The sequence below is a fragment of the Otolemur garnettii genome, unplaced genomic scaffold (genome assembly GCF_000181295.1).
Source record: "Otolemur garnettii isolate 467f Iridium unplaced genomic scaffold, OtoGar3 scaffold00009, whole genome shotgun sequence".
Classification (NCBI taxonomy): Eukaryota; Metazoa; Chordata; class Mammalia; order Primates; family Galagidae; genus Otolemur; species Otolemur garnettii.
This window is the reverse complement of record NW_003852404.1, coordinates 4,853,221-4,869,569: the sequence shown is the minus strand read 5'-3', so window position 1 is coordinate 4,869,569 and position 16,349 is coordinate 4,853,221. Positions and strand designations below refer to the sequence as shown.

The 16,349-nt window shown below is 52.2% G+C and overlaps 1 protein-coding gene across 1 annotated transcript in view; it reads left to right on the top strand.

Annotated features, from left to right (window-relative positions):
• Positions 1-8,788: 8,788 nt before the first annotated feature.
• VWA5B1 (von Willebrand factor A domain containing 5B1) overlaps positions 8,789-16,349 on the top strand; it is a 56,952-nt gene continuing 49,391 nt past the window's right edge. Inside the window, exon 1 of the mRNA XM_012801467.1 lies at positions 8,789-8,958. The gene's annotated coding sequence lies outside the window, so the exon portion shown is untranslated. The remainder of the gene's footprint in view (positions 8,959-16,349) is intronic.

Here is a 16,349-nt window from a genome sequence, read left to right as displayed (position 1 = left end):
AAAAAAAAAAAAAAAAAAGAACAAAAGCCTACTTCTCCCTTTCCTATGACCTTTCGGTGACAGTTCTTTGCTGTCAGAGTAAAATTCTGACTCTCACAATGACCCCTCCCTCCTGCCTCTTTCCCACCCACCCCTCCCCCACATGGGCCAATCTCACCAGCCAATGTATCTTCTGCCTCTTCCTCGGGCCTTGGGTCTGCAGAGCCCCTTCCACTCTGCACCAGCCACCCCTCTGTCCTTAAGCACTCCTCCTCTGCCCTGTCCTTTGAACAGCTGTGAGCTGGGTTCCTCCTTATCCTGCGTGTCTCATGAGTGTCACCTCCTCAGGGAAGCACCCCCTACCACCCAACTTCCTGGGACAATGTGCTCACCCCTACCCTGTGACTGTAGCATATCACTCGAATTATTCCTTTAGTGGCAGGAATAATGCCAATTGTCACATTGATGACATGATGGTGGGGACAATGTCTGTCTTATTGACCATTATGACCCAGTGACTAGCACAGAGGAGACACTCCACTATTTGTTGAATTAAAACAAAACAAACAACAAAAAACTTCCCAAGGCTGTTCTGAAGATGACGGGCGTGAGTGTGGATAAAGATCATTGGCCCGACCTCAGGTACACTGCAGGTCCTCAGCATGCTCACACCATGTCTCAGGCTGGCCTGAGGGGGGTCAGGGACGAGAACCACGCTGCCCTGTTCTCTTGGGAAGAACCCATGAGAGATGAGAGGGCACTTGCTCCCAAACACACTTGAGAGAATCTATTTGCCTTTGTTTTCCTCCTCTCCCCTTTTGCAATGTGTCTATTTTTAAAGAGCTGGAAGAGCACGGTACAAGATTGATAGCTTCAGAGACTCAACCCTCCTTTGTCCCCTGAGCAGCCCTCCCCTGCCTTGAGCAGCCACCTGTTCTGAGACAGCCCCACCTCTTGGCTGCTTGGGGGCCCCTGGCCAGGCTGGGCTGTGTTCCTGCCCCAGGACTGCTTTGAAGCCAGGAGCTGTCACTGCCTGTGTGTTTGTACCGAGGCACTACATAAGGCAACAGATTATGAATAAGGAAGAGGCACCCGATGGCAGAGCAGTCCTCTCCCGCCAGCACCGACCCCTGCCACCAGCCATCTGCAAACTCCAGGCAGCCAACCTCTTGGAGAGGCAGCAGGTGGCGCGCAGGGGACAGAGCACTGGAGCCCAGGAAGCAGGGATCAAACCCCTCAGTGTGCCAGGAACTATGTCTGTGTGTCAGCCCTGGCTCTGCCACTAAGCCAGGAGACTGGTAAGTCCCTTCACTTTTCTGATCATTGATTTTCTTACCTGTACAGTGGGTACGACAATAATTCCAAATGGTACCTTTTATTTTTGATTAAAGGCATTTCATTTCACTCATTCAGTAGTTCAACGATGTTTTTCTGAGTGCCTGCCCACCTGATGCCAGGCACTGAGCGAGGCGTGGAGATAAGGTATTGGACTTCCTCAAGCTTGCACTGTCATAGAGGAGGAAGACACTAATCAAATGATCCCATAACAAAATGTTCCATTGTTAAGTTGTGATAAGTGCTACGAAGTCTACAAAGGATAGGCCCTCAGCACATGAGAACCTAGAATTGGGGAATTTGACCTTGAAGCTCCTCTGGGGAAGTGAGTGATGTTTGAGCTGACACCTGAAGAAGTAGAGGCTTTAATTGAAGAGAGGAGGGGAGGATGTTCTGGGGAAAGAGAACAACTTGAATAAAACCTGGAGTTGGGAGTTAGCCCAGAACCCATGAGGGCCTGAGGGGTCCAGTGTTTCTGGAGGTCACAGAGAGGATGGCAGGGCAGGGATATGAAGCAGGAGCCACTGGCAGGGACTAGAATTATAGGTCCTTGCCTGCTGAGGCAAAGAGGAATTGTGTCTTTATCCAGAGAGCCATGGAACCCCATTTACTGGTTTATAGGGATGTTGTAAGATCAGATTTGACGCTTTGCAAGGTCCACTCTGGCTGCTGCATGGAGAACAGATTGGAGGTGCCAAGGGGAAGCAGGGACAAGAGGCTACTGTGGTTGTCTTGGAGGGAGATGAGGACGATTTGGGGGAGGTGGTTGTAGTGGAGCTAGAGAAAGCACCCAGGCAGCTGGATAGGGCTGCCATTCACCAAGGGGGCAAGGGGACACACAGGAATCCCCACCTTCATCCCAAAGGTAAGATGATCAGGTTTCAGAAAGGGTTAGTGGTCCCACAAGTAGCCAATGAGTGAACCAGCACTCCTGTTTGATGGGCAGAGGACCAGTGTCAGGTGTCATTATTTAGGTGAGTGCTGTGTGGCCATCAGTGAAGCCTGGTCCCTGAAGTGCTGTGGGCAGCCTCCAGCCTGACCAGTCCTTGCCTCAGCAAACACTGGGTCCTTAGCCGAAGCCAATGTGTCAGGAGTGGCCAGGGGGACAGCAAGCCCAAGGGCCAGCTGGAGACCGGGCCTGGAAGAGGTGAAAAGCATGAACTTTGGCAGCACACAGACCTGGGCACAAACCTGATCTCTGCTGCCTCTAGCTACTGTGTTTCCCTGAAAATAAGACCTACCCCAAAAATAAGCCCTAGCAGGATTTCTACGCATCTGTTAAATATAAGCCCTACTCCGATAATAAGACCTAGTGATTAGTGTGGCTATGCAGCGTATCTGCATAGCCATGCCCTGCATTTCGGTGGGGAGTGGTAAGGAAGACTGGAATACCTTTTACCTGCCACAGCTCCTTTCTCCAAGCCATTCACACTTGCATGGGTGCACGTGTGGTAACTGCGGTAGCAGGTATCCTATTGCGCACGTGCGAACGGCTAGGGGAAAGGAGTTCACGCATCACTAGTGCCAGCCCCACCAACGAGTTCGGCTACCCCTGTCAGATTCCAGAAGATGACTTAACTGTATTTGAATACATGTAGATTGTTGTATTATACTTAATAAAAATAAGACATCCCCTGAAAATAAGCCCTAGTGTGTCTTCTTGAGAAAAAATAAATATAAGACAGTGTCTTATTTTCAGAGAAACAAGGTACTTGTGCCATGCCCCTCCCCCATGTCCTCCTGGCATTAGACCTGAACTACATAAGGCAATGGATTATGAATAAGGAAGAGGCACCTGACGGCGGAGCAGTCATTTCCTGCTAGCACTGACAGGGCTCCTGGGCATAAGGTAGCCTGGCCCCCCTGAGTATTAGCCTTTGCCACCTAGGCTGGATGCACTGAAGTTGTTAGTTGGTTGTCCACCATGTCTCTCCAAGGGTGTCCTCTGGTGGGTCAGACTCTCATGGGCAGTGAGCACTGGGGACAGAAGGAAGTGTAACCTCCCTACAGTTGGGCATCCAGGCAAAGGTGGTAGGTGTGATGGGTGGGGAGGATTTTCTCAATGACATTGTTAAACTTCCCACTACAAGGCGATAATAAAATGCAAACTGACTTTTAGCCAGTTTAATTGTTTTTCATTTCCCTACAGATAGCACAAGTTTTATTGCCTGGATGCAGAGCAGATGGCTCCCACCATCCCTGCCCCCTGGCATGCCACCCTCTCCTCCTCTTTTTTTCCCCGCTGTGTCAGGTGCCAAGGCCCCCTCTCCCACTTCCATCTTCTCTGAGGAGCAGAGGAGTAGCTTACCATGAGCAAGGGGGCACTGAGGTGATAGAGTCATGTATTCACTCATTCACTAATTCAACAGATAACTCTGAAGCCCATTATGTGTCAGGATCAGCATTAGACATGACACTGCCCTTGAGAGAGACTTACTCCTTTACCCTCTCATTCATTTATTCATCCAGTATTATACTGATGGTCCCCTACTGGATTCCTGGCCCTGTGCTGGGCATGGGATACTGCAGCCTGTCACTCAGTGGATCTGATAGAGGAGGTGGTACCTCATCTCTCCTCTGCAGGGCAAGTAGAAAACAGCTAGAGGGGGAGGAGAGGGGGTCAACATGGTAAAATCCCACAGGTAGGGGACAACTGGGAGTCCAGGGAACTACAGTAGTCTACATGGCTGGGGTAAGAAGTCCACATGGGGGACTGGGCAGGAGCACAGCCAGAGAGGGGTCGGGGAAGATCGTAAAGGGCCTTGAATGCTATGCTAACAAGTGGAAGTTTTTAATTTTTTTTTTTTCTTAAGAGAATCATACTTTGTCACCTCAGCTAGAGTGCCATGGATCAGCCTAGTTCACAGCAACCTCAGTTTCTTGGGCTCAAGTGATCCTTTTGCCTCAGCCCCCAGAGTAGCTGGGACTATAGGCACCTACCATGATGCTCAGCTACTCTCTTCCTTCCTTCCTTCCTTCTTTCCATCCTTCTTTCCTTCCTTCCCTTCCCTTCCTTTCCCCTTCCTTCCTACTTTCTTTCTTTCTTTTTTTCTTTCTTTCTTGTAGAGATGGGGTCTAACTCTTGCTCAGGCTTGTCTTCAACTCCTGAGCTCAAGCAATCCACCCACTTAGGCCTCCCAGAATGCTAGGATTACAGGCATGAGCCACCCACCTGGCCAACACATGGAACTTTCTACAGAAAGCCATGGGAGAATCTTGAAGTTTTAGGCTGGGTTGAGAAAAGGGTAACATGTGTGGGCTGGGCTCTGGGTTAAGAAAAGGATAATGAGTGTCACCAGATATTATAAAGACTTGGCTATACAGTTTGGGGAATGGATTGGAATCCATGAGACCAAAGATGAGGAAACCAGGTAGCAAGTTATTAAGAGGCTGGAACTGAGGCTGGGGGAATGGAGAGGAAGGACAATGTACCCCAAAGATATCCAGAAGGTGAAATCTACAAGAGGTGCTGTATCAGTTGACTATTGCCAGAAAATGCTGCATATTCCAAACTCAGTGACTTAAAACAGCAATCATTTATTCTTACAGCTCTCTAGATCAGCTGAGAGTTGGTTGATCTTGGCTGGGCTCTGCTGGGTGGCTTTGCGGGGCTGAGCTAGACTTGCTTATGCATCTGTGTTGGCTTATCTCACTCAGCTGGGTTTGATTAGGATGGTTTGGCCCTGTTCTGTATATCCCTTATCCTCTCCTAGGACCACTGGGCCAATCCAGGTATATTCTTCTTATGGCAACAGGGGCAGAGGCAAGAGAACAAGCCCAAACAGGCAAGCCCTTTGCTGGTCTTTAGTTATATCATACCCACCAATATTCCAATGGTCAGGTCCTGCAGCTAAACTTCAGGTGACAGGGAAGGAGCTGTATTCCACCTTTTTAGAGGAAGAACTGCTAAGTCACCTGATAGAGGGCATGGATACAGGGAGGGGTGAAGAATTGGGGCCATTCATGTAATTTCTTGTACCAGATGAGGGATTGGAATAAGAAAGCAGAGACAAAGGGAGATTATGAGGGGGGTTTTGGCCAAGAATGAGATGCATATCAGCCCAACTGCTGAAAAGCTTGAGCACACCACAGCTGTCCTCACTGATGTCCACACCACAGCTGTCCTCAGTTAGGTCCAAGCCCTTTGAGAATTAAGCCTGAAACTAAGGTCCTCTCAGATGTAGTGTCTAGACAGTCTGCTCAGGAAGTTCTGGGGACAGAGCCTCCTACTCCAGTCTCTGCTGCCCATCTAGATTTCCCTGGGCCTCTCTGCCAGCCCTGCCCTGAGCCCCTAATTTGCATCACTGGGTCACTCATGCTCCCTTCTCACTCAGACTGTGTTGATTACACACTCGGGAGACTTGTTTTCCTCCATCTGGGGCAGAAACAGCCACGCAACTGCTTCCAATCCTGCAAACAAAGGCGTGGGTGGGAAAAGGTGTGTGTTGGGGAGGAATCTACCGCTTCTGTTCTCCCCTCTTCCGCTCTGCACCCGCCTCCTCTTCTCTTGCTGCCTCTCCAGACCATTCATCTTGATTTCTCCAACCGTAGAACAAACGGAGGAGGAGATTTAACTGCTCCAGAGGGCAACCCTGGGAGGAAGGAAGGAAGGAAGCAAGCAGAAATGGTCTGTACCTTGGCTGGCCTGGCTAGGTGACCTAGGGAAAGGCATTACCCCTTTCTGGCTCTCAATTGTCACACCTCTAAAACAGTCACCTTAGTCTAGGGCATTGTTCACGTGTATGTTAATAAACACTCTAATGATGCTTCCTAACAGCCTTGCTGTCTTAAGTGCTTTGCAAATATTAATTCATTTAATGATCATAACAATACTCACAGCTCGGGAGTGATGGGATCAGGGTTTGAATCCAAGCAGTCTGCATCAGAGTCCACATTTAACTACCACATTATGCTGCAACTTGCTTTCCTACCATCTCTGAATTTCTAAAAGTCCAGTGGCCTGGCCTCCCGGAGTCATGCCCGTCCTTTATTTCCTCTGCATGGGTGTTTTGGGTTGAATAGTGTCCTCTCAAAAGATATGTTCAAGGCCTAACCCCAGTATCAGTGAATGCGGTCTTACTTGGAAATAGGGTCTTTGCAGAGGTGATTAATTTAATGTAAGGTCACACTTAATCCAGTGTCTTGATAAGAGAAAGAAAGAAAAGGAGACTGAGAGATAGACTCACAAAGGGAAGACGGTTAAGTGAAAATGGAGGCAGAAATAGGAGTGTCGTGGTGACCATGGGATGGCAGGGATTGGCGGCCACCACCAGCAGGAGGGGTCAAGGAATGATTCACCTGTAGAATGGTCAGAGGGAGCTGGCTCCATCAACAGCCTGATTTCAGACTTCTAGCTTCTAGAATTGTGAGAGAATAGAGTCTGCTGTCTTAACCCAGTGTTACCTAGTATATGGTAATTTGGTACAGCAGGCCCAGGCAATGAAGACAATGGGTTAAGGGAATCTTGGAGCCCTCAAGGGGAGGCAGTTGTGGGAAGTCCCTCCAATCGAGCTGCCTTCTCTATCCACCCAGTCCAGAGCTCAGATTTTCTGTCACCTGCCACCTCTCGTGTCCTCTGCATGGCCTTGCATCCACTCGACTAGGCTGGCATTCTTGGTTTTCACACCCAGAAAACAGGGACCTGTGTGCCTTTTCCCAAGTTCCTAGAAGTCTATGTCCTGCTCATCATCCCTGGCCACAAGCAGGAGCCCAAGGCCTGGCTCCCTGTGGGCAACTGTCAGTATTGAATGGAAGTGAAATTTGCCTTATACCTTGGTTAGTCTTCATGTGACAAGTCCCCAAACCAGGACTTTCTGTTCAGTCTCTGACAGTAGTTTTGCTTTTCTGTGGAGGCTGGTCTAATACTCAGCAGGTGTTCAGAGGTCATCTAGGTAAAGCAGCCACGCCTGAGACATTCGTGCGCCTGTGTCCAGCTCCCCTCCTGTACACCCCTCTATGCCCTCTCCCCTACAGTCCCCCCAATCCATCCCTCCACACTGTCTTCCAGGGCGTTTCCACTGGGGTCTCCCATCCAGCCAACGCCTGCAGAGATGGCAATGACCTGGGGCTTCAGGGAGCAGGTTTAATGATGGTTGGGAAGACCTTAACCTTTTTAGGGATCCTGAGGTATGACTCCCTAATGGTGGAATCATTGACCATGGAGGCCCAGATAAGATCACATGCCACCTGCTACCCATACCAGAGTTCTGTGGCTTCACGAGGCACTTCTACTCCCTCAACCAGTGCATCCACCCGCCACCCCTGTGCCACCCTCACACTCCACTCTCCTTAGGCAGAGTCCAGAGGAGGGTCAGGTCATGGCCCTGGATGTGGCCTGGTGAGTAGTGAGGGAGGTGGGGTGGAGAGATGGAGTCAAACAGACCAGGACTCCAATTTTGGTCCTTCCACTTGCTGTGTGGCCTTGGGCAAGTCTCTTCACCTCTCTGAGCTCATTTTTGACTTGACCATAGGATCCACCTCCTGGTATTTGGTGCAGAACAAGTGAGAATGAGCTTCTCCCAGGCCTGTGTGCAGCAAGGGCACACAGTGACAGCCAGGGAGACATAGTGGAACGTTTCCAGCCTTGAACTCTGACAGGTATAAGTTTGAGTCCCTGGTCTGTCTTTTCCTAGCTGCGTGCCTTGGGTAAGTAACTCCACCTCTCTGAACCACAATTTCTCTATAAAAGTAAGATAAAACCCCTCTTATTGGTTTTTTTAAAAAGTAAGAATTAGATGAGCTGTGTAGGTGTGTGATTAATAGATCCATCCTGTCCCTTCTCACCTTTGAACCTTTAACTCTAGTCTCCAAATTCAGGCTTTGCAGCCCCACCTGGCTGGCCACTTGGCTTTCAGATCTACTTGTCCTTGGTCACGACAAGTCCCTGGCTCTCTGGGTTGCCCAACTTCACAACCCAAAGCCCAGACAGACCTCCAGTCTGAGGCCTCCAGGGGCTGCCCCTAAATGCCTAGAGATTTCCCTGTGGTTTTGGCATGGCCAGGGACAGCAAGTGATGGCTGAGGACTCAAGGCTGGACAGCCATGGCCAAAGGCTTTAGCAGATAACCTGCTCATGACCGTGGTAACCAAAGTCATCTGCTTGCTGCATCATGGCCTCTTGGGGGTTGGGGGGATGGATTGACAGTTTGTATCACTTGACTCAAAAATGGGTTTGCAGGGGGGCAGGGGGATGTAGAACAGCCAGCCCCATTCTGGTCCCAGGCAGGAGTCACCTGGAGACAGCTTCATTCCCCAGGGAGGGGCTGCCTTCGGGCCTGTTCCTTCAGCCCCAGCAGGAATTAGCAGAGGCTGCTAAGTGGCCTCAGCTTTCTCCCATGCTCTGGAGAAAGGGGGAGGGAAGGGCGAGGGGTGGGGAGGCAGCACCAGCCATCGGTGTGTGCGCGCATGGGGTGATTGTCATGGTTACGCTCTGACAAAACAAATGGCTCTGCTTCCTGCAGGCCACCTAAACAGCCATCGCAATGTGGGCATTGATCACACCGGCTGCTGGGGGAGTGGGTGCTGGGCTTGGGCACTGGAGTCCAGCCCCGGCCACCCCCTCCAGCGGCCCTGGGTGCAGGGAAGCAGCCGTTGCGCTGTGCACAGAGGGAGTGTTTGCCCAGACACATGTTGCTTCTGGGGCAAGGTAAGGAAGGGCTCCTGTGAGGAGGAGAGACTAGACGGCGAGTGTGCGTACGTGTGAGTTCGTGCACCTGTGTGTGAAAGTGTGTGTCAGCGTGTGTACACTGCGTGCTCCACCTTGGGGAGGGCTCGGGACGCTCCAGCATAAGAAGAGAGAGGACCGACCACATGTTGCTGCTCAGCTCCGGTCCCCCCCCCCTCTCTCACTTACTCCCCTCCCCCCATATCCTCTCTCGCCTCTCTCTCTCCCTCTCGCTGGCTTGCCCTCCATGTGTATATTCTCTGTGTGACTCTCTGTGCCTCCTTCCTTCTCCCCCTCTCAGCCGCCCATCACTGCTGCCTGTTTCCACCATCTCCCCAGCTCCTGTCATCCCCTGTCTGTCCTCCCGGGCCCTGGGGCAGTCGGGAGCTCTGCAGGCTGCCCAACCTGGATGGCCGGCTCCTGCCTGCTGCCCTCCAGGTGCCCGGTGGAGTGTGACTGTCCCCCAAACCACTGGCTGAGCACACACCCTTCTCTGAGCCCCCCGGGCTCCTGCAAGGTAAGGGGGCTCTGGGAAAACGGGTTCTCCAGCAGTGGGAGGTGTCGTCGGAGGCGGGGGCGGGGGGTGCAGCATGACGCCTGCAGACACATCAGGTTCCCCCCACACACACACTGGAAGTCCCGTCATAACATCTTCTGCGGCAGCCCCAACAGTTCCCACCGGAGGCCCAGGGGTGGGGGCAGAGCTGCCTCCTCCTCTCCCCCTCTGAGGAGCAACAGGCACCTTCCTGCCTCTGGACTTGTTCTATTTTCTTTCTTTTCTCTTCTTTCTCTTCCTTTCTTCCTTTTTTCCTTCCTTCCTTCGTTTCTCTGTCTCTCTCTCCCTCTCTGCCTCTCTCTCTTCCTTTCCCTCTCTCTTTCCTTCTCTTTTTAAGACTTAGCGGCAAAGTGCTCACTCTTCCTCTCCTCCACTGGGACATAAGCCTGATCCCTGAGTTCACCTGTCTGAGCCCAGCCAGGCAACGGGAACTGGGTAGAGAAGCTCAAAGGGCGCTGGACGAGCTGCAGTCCTGATCCGGGGGAGGCCAGGAGGGCGTGAGGTTCCGTGATCAGCTGAGCCGGGCGGTGGCGGGCCAGGCACATGTGCACATGTGTGTGATGTGTGTATTCACATGTGTGCATGTGCTTAGAGGTGTATAGGGGCGTGTGTGTGTGCAGAGGATTGTCCCTGGAGGGCAGTGACGTGTATGCAGTGAGCCACATGAGTGGGGGGGGGCTGTGTGTCTATAAAGTGTCTACATGGTTAGGGTGCATTTGGGGGTGGGGGCTGTGTCTCGACGTGTGTGTATGTGTGCACATGTGTGTGTACATGCAGGAGCCCAGGCCTGGAGGAGCTGCTGCCCCAGGGCCCCTGCAGAGGATTGTGGGTTGAACCTGACCCAGACGTTGCTGGCAGCATCCCTGCAGTGCCCTCTTCACCCAGCCCTGGTTAGTGCCCATCTCCAACCCAGGCCTATACCCTAGCGATGGTCCAGGGCCCCAGGTGGCTGGTCACCGTGCCCTGGTGCGTGGCCTGCAGACTCCACTGCATTTCTGGCCTGAGATGGGCTAAGGCTCCTGACCTGGGGTTGGTTCTGGCCCGGCACATCCTCCCTGGCCTGAGTTAGGAAGCTCAGGGTCTGCAGCCCCACAGACAAGTGTGCAGACCAGCCTCAGATGTGGGCTATCAGCCATTGGGCTATAAAGTTGTCCTGACATGGGGAAGAGGTGGGAGGCAGGGAACCCCACCCAGGGCGATGACACTGGGATGCCCACTCAGACCCCCACCCCCACCCGGCCCAGTGGGAGGAAGCAGCGTCTCCACCACCTCCTTCTCCCTCACTGCGGCTGTGCTCTGCTCTGCTCTGCACCTTCGCTGGCCGCTCCTTAGCAGATAAATGATGCTGCTGCTGCTAATGGTTCTGTGGGAGGCCAGCTCTGCAGAGCAAAGAGGCAGCCCTGGGGAGGGCAGGGCCGGCAGAGGTAGCCAGGGCACCCATGCAGCAGATCCTCAGGGCTCCTGCTCAGGCTCCAGTTTTTCTCTCTGCCAAGTGCCTGGGTGTCCTCAGCACCCCTGCCTGCTTTCCTCCAATGACCTGACCTCATGGCTGTGCAGACTGTGTTTCTGGTGGTCTCACAGTCATCCCCACTTTAGCCAGACTGGGAAGGGGAAGGGGCTGGGGCTGGGCCAAGCAGAGGGTCACCATAAACAAGAAGTTGACAGACACTCCAGGGGGATTAGGAACTGCCCAGTGGAATCAGGGGACTGTGCTTGGCTCCAGGTTCCCAGAGGTGCCCAAGCCCTTTCATCCCATCAACCCCACTTGGTTCTCCCTCCTGAGAGCCCACCTGGAGCCCACCTGTCTCCCACCCGCTATGGGCCCACAACCTCCTGGGCCCCTAGATTCCTGAGGGAAGGAGATTGGGATGGGGGTGTTCAGAGAGCTAGAATGGGGATTTGCGGAAGCAATGGATGCCTCTGGATCTACAGGTGACATACAGGATCAGGGAAGGGGTTTCCATGTGGCTGGGCTGTGCATGCAGTCAGGGCTGGGATGGGCAGGAGGCCGAGGTCAACTTTTATCAAGTAAGTCAGTTTGAATGAACAGAGAAACCAGGGCAGGGACAGGGAAAGGGGTGAAAACCATTTGGTCACTGGGTGCCCACCTGATGCCAGGGGCTGTGCTAAGCTGTGTGTTGGGTCTCTGCCCTCAAGAAGCTGCAATCTCAAGTGAAGAGACAGAAATCAATTACCCAGTCTTATGCAAAATAGCACCCAGGAGAGGAGCTCTTAGGTTTGAGATCTCTCTGAGTTGGCCAATAGGAGTACACCAAGGGGGATGTAGATGGGTCTATAGCACAAGGCCAGGGAAGGTCAGAGATACACATTTATTTTTGGATTTTTTTGTTTATTTGTTTTTGGTTTTTGAGACAGAGTCATACTCTGTCATTCTGTGTAGAGTGCTATGACATCTTAACTCACAGCAACCTCAAACTCTTGGGCTCAAGTGATCCTCTTGCCTCTGCCTCCCAAGTAGCTGGGACTACTGGTACACACCACCATGCCCAGTTAGTTTTTTTCTGTTTTTAGTAGCGATGGGGCCTCGCTCTTACTCAGGCTGGTCTCAAACTCCTGACCTAAATTAACTCACCTGCCTCGGCCTCCCAGAGTGCTGGGAATACAGGTATGAGCCACCACCCCTGGCCAGACGTAGACATCTGTGAGTCCACGGCTCATGCATAGGAGCAGGACAGGGCCAGCTACTGGTCCTGGGAGTTAGGGCAGAGAGTTAGCAGAAGAGGAAGACCTGGGGTTGAACCCGATGAACTTTTGCCTCCCATGTCTGATCACTTGCTTCCTTGCAGTCTTGTCCTGGGGATGAGCCTGCAAAAGCAGCAGAGAAGGGGAAAGGAGGGGAAGCTGGACGAGGAGAGGTGGGCCAGTGCCTGGGGTCTTCCCTGCCTGTGTCACTCCCCTAGTGGGTGCCTTGCCCGTGCGGTTTTATTTAACCTCCACTTTACAGATGATGAAACCAAGTCTTGAGAGTACAAAGAGCTAGATTTAAAGTCACAGCATATGACAGGAGCCATGCCACCAGAAATGAAGTTAGAGATGTTAGCAGGCTCCACACACAATTCCTGAGAATGTGTGACTGAAATGAGTAGAGTCTTTGTGCCACCGTCTAGAAGAGATTCCACAGGTGGTGGCTCTGCTATTGTGGCAGAGCATAGCTGACTGAGTAAAACTGTGTCCTGGGGGTCTTGGAGGAGGGAGCCCCAGGTAAGGGAGCCAGGAGGGGCTTCATGGAGGGAAGTGGGACTTGAAAGGACCTGAAAGGAGGTTTAGAAAGGCAGAGAGGGGGTCACAGGGCCTGGGGCTGAGGGAAGAACGTAAGCAGGGGTGCATAGGGAGGGCACGCAGGGGTCCGAGACGGAGCGCGTGTTCCAGATTGTCCGGGACACGGGGAAAGAGATAAAGAGCAATGTAAGATCGGGCTGCCAAGGGGATCGGGGCGTGATCCCCAGGCAGCTGAACTCACCCTGAATGAGTCAGGCTCGGTTATAAGGCTATGGACCGTCCTGGAACAGGGAAGCACTGTGGTCATATCGGGACCTCAGGAAGACAATTCAATGAGCCTGAGGAATTGAAATTTCATCTCTTGAATCCTCACTGGGGTCTGGAGGGACCCTGAGCAGTCTCCTGATCCTTAAAATGTGGATGATAATCTTTATTCTGCCCCTGTTTGTAGAGCTCTAATTAATTCATGGGTGTGAAAGGGCTTTGATTGTAAATTGCTCTGTATGAGGGATAGAAACTCATTGTTACTTTTATGACTCAGTAGTGGATTGAAAGAGTAAATTGCTCAGGGGCTAGAACCCTCTCTCCACTTTTAATTCCATCACTTTCAATCCTTTGAACCCTTAAAACTTTTCTAAGATATCCCACTTCTAAGAGATTCCTCAGGAGCCCACTGGGACGTCCAGCCTGGGCCAGCTCTGCTCCCTCATTCTATGTCCCCCTGGAGGAAGGACGCTCACCTGGAAAATCAACTAGGCCACATCATGTGCCCAGCACTTCACACATGTCACGGCGTTTCACTGCAATGATGCCATGAGGCGAGCTCCACTCCTGTGCCCTTTTTATAGATCAGAAGATGGAGCCCAGACAGGTGAAGTAGCTTGCCTATGTCACCCCATGGTACAAGTCAGAGCCTGGCTCATGTTTTAATTCTCTTGGGACCCCAGAACCCAAACTGTTGATGTTCAGGCTGCCTGACCAGGGGCCTCTGCCGCTGGCCTCCTCACTCCACTTCCTTGTCCCTGGTTGTCACCACTCCTGACAACCCCATTTTATGCCCAGGACTCTCAAAAAGAGGCCTTTTCTCTTGCGTCTAGAGATATGGGTTTTGCTGTGGCATAGTCGTAGATGCAGAGGCACTGGAGTGGACTGCCAAGGGTCCATTCCCCAACCCATCACTTACTAACTTTATGACCTTGGGCAGGTTTCCTAAACTCTCTCTCTCTGTCCTTTTGGAGACAGAGTCTCACTCTGTAGCCCCAGCTAGAGTACAGTGGTATCATCATAGTTCACTGCAACCCCAAACTCCTGGACTCAAACCAAGTAGCTGTGACTACAGGTGTGAGCCACCATGCCCACCTAATGTTTTCCCTACTTTTTTTTTTTAAAGATAGGGTGTCACTCTTGCTCAGTCTGGTCAGATCTGAAGCAATCCTCCCATCCCTGCCTCTTAGGATAACCTGAGCCACCACACCAGCCCCTAACCTCTCTTAGATTCACTCAGATCCTCTGTGGAAAAAAAAAAAAAATGGCATATACAAGATTATGTGTAATCAGTGCAATAATCCACCTAAATCGCTTAGCACAGTGCCTGACTCAATGGCAGGGTTTGTTCCAAGTGTCAGGAACTGCTAAACCCTAAAATCCTATCTCCTTAAACCTGCTGGCTGTGCGGAGCTCAGTGCCCTAAAAGCAGCTTCTCCAATCACCCCCACTCCTCTACTCACCTTCAGGGGGCTGTGTACCAGCTGGAGCCCCACTGAGGCCAGGGACACTGCTCGAGGTCCTCCTGCAGTAAGTGGTGCCGTGAGATCCATTCTGAGGCCTCTTGGATCAGATGACTTCCCCAAGGAAGTCGCCTCTCGTGTGCTGACTCTGCAAGAGGGAGAGTGACAGCATGCAGCCATCATCTCTGCTGGATCGTGGAAATGTGGGGAAGGATGCTGCCTCCTCTCCCCACAGCCACTCCCACCCCCACTCCCAGAACACACAGAAGGGTCAGGGGAGGAGGAGCCCTGGGGTTTGTCCCATTCTATGTGGAGGGGTAACACCCCTGAGCATCAGCAAGCTGGCTGGCAGGTGCACCGACTAGGCCTGGGCACCTGGACCTGGCTGGAAAGAAGCAGGCAGCAGAGGGACACAGTGGAACCCAGGATGTGGGGGCGGATTGCTTGGGTTCAAATCCTGGTTCTACCACCAGCTCACTGAAGGACCCTGAGATTTGACCTCTCCAGGTCTTGCTTTCCTCTGCTGTAAAATGGGGAGGAGTTGCTTTTTAGGATCTTATGGGAATAAATGAAATAATCCCCCTACCACCTCTAAGGGTAGACTAAGTATCAGACATGTGGCCTCCTTAAAACCAGCAGGAGCAGGCGAACTGAACTAGGAACACTTCACCTTCTGCTTGTGTTATCCCTTAGAGCAGCCGGGAGCACTCCACTGGCCCTTGGCCTGCTAACTTGGGAGAGAGGTGTGGAATTAATTTCTCCAGACTCACTTCCCCTTAGTTTCAGATACAGACGCCAGGCCCCAGGACCTGGAGAAACTCCTGGGGGGTGATCCTCTCCAGATCATTCATTTATTCATTCAGCAAATGAGTATCAAGAAGGTAATAAAGCCTTGTGGTGGAGAGCTCCATTTCTGAAGCCAGAGTTCAAGGGTATCATCTTGGGCAAGGCCTCAGTTTCCTCAGTTTCCTTCACCCCAGGTCTGTTTCCTCATCTGCAAAGTGTTAGTGTATAGTGCTGTCCCAGGGTTACCTGAACTAACTCATAAAAAGCATTTAGAACACTGCCTGGCATATAGTAGTTGCTCAATGTATGGTCCCTGTTTTTTTATTTTTTCAGCTGCTTCGGGCATTATTCCCTGTGCTGAGAACATAACAAGGACAGCTTTGATCCCTACCCTGGGGCTTAGCACCCACCAATCTTCCTGCTTCTCCAGCCATGCTGCGTGTTGGCCCAGGAGGCATGGGGAGGCTGAACATGTAACAGCAGGGTCCCAGTCTGTGGCCTACATGCAGTGGGTGGCAGAGCTGGCACCAGGCCTGGGGACCTTGACTCTGTTCATTGCCCTGTGCCGCCCCACAAGGCCTCTCTGTCTGTGCCATCTGCAGGGACAGAGTATGTCGAGGAGAATCCTCATAGCTTGGCACAAACTGATCTGGGACCTCAGAGAGAAGCCACGGCAATGGATACATTCTTCAGCCAGCACCAAGCCTGGAAGGGCCTGGGCTGGCTGGGTGGCAGGGCTGAGGGCTGTGGGTAGCCATGGCCACCATAGAGAAATGCCAAGAACTCAGGTGCTCAGATACAGTCTGAGTGGATAGGCGAGAGTAAGCCTGGGAAGCACGGTGAAGAGGAAATGGGACCAAAGTCCCAGCCAGCACTGGCAGGGGACCAGGCCCCGTGGGTGTTCTATAGGTAGCACGTCCCTTACAGTTCTCACAATAACCCCGGGGAAGAAGCATCTTTCTACCTGTGCATCACACAGAGGGTGAAACTAAGTTTCAAAGACGCTCCCAGTGAGAAATTGTTGGATAAGGGAGAGAAAGGCAGGTTCCCGGGGACAGGAATGA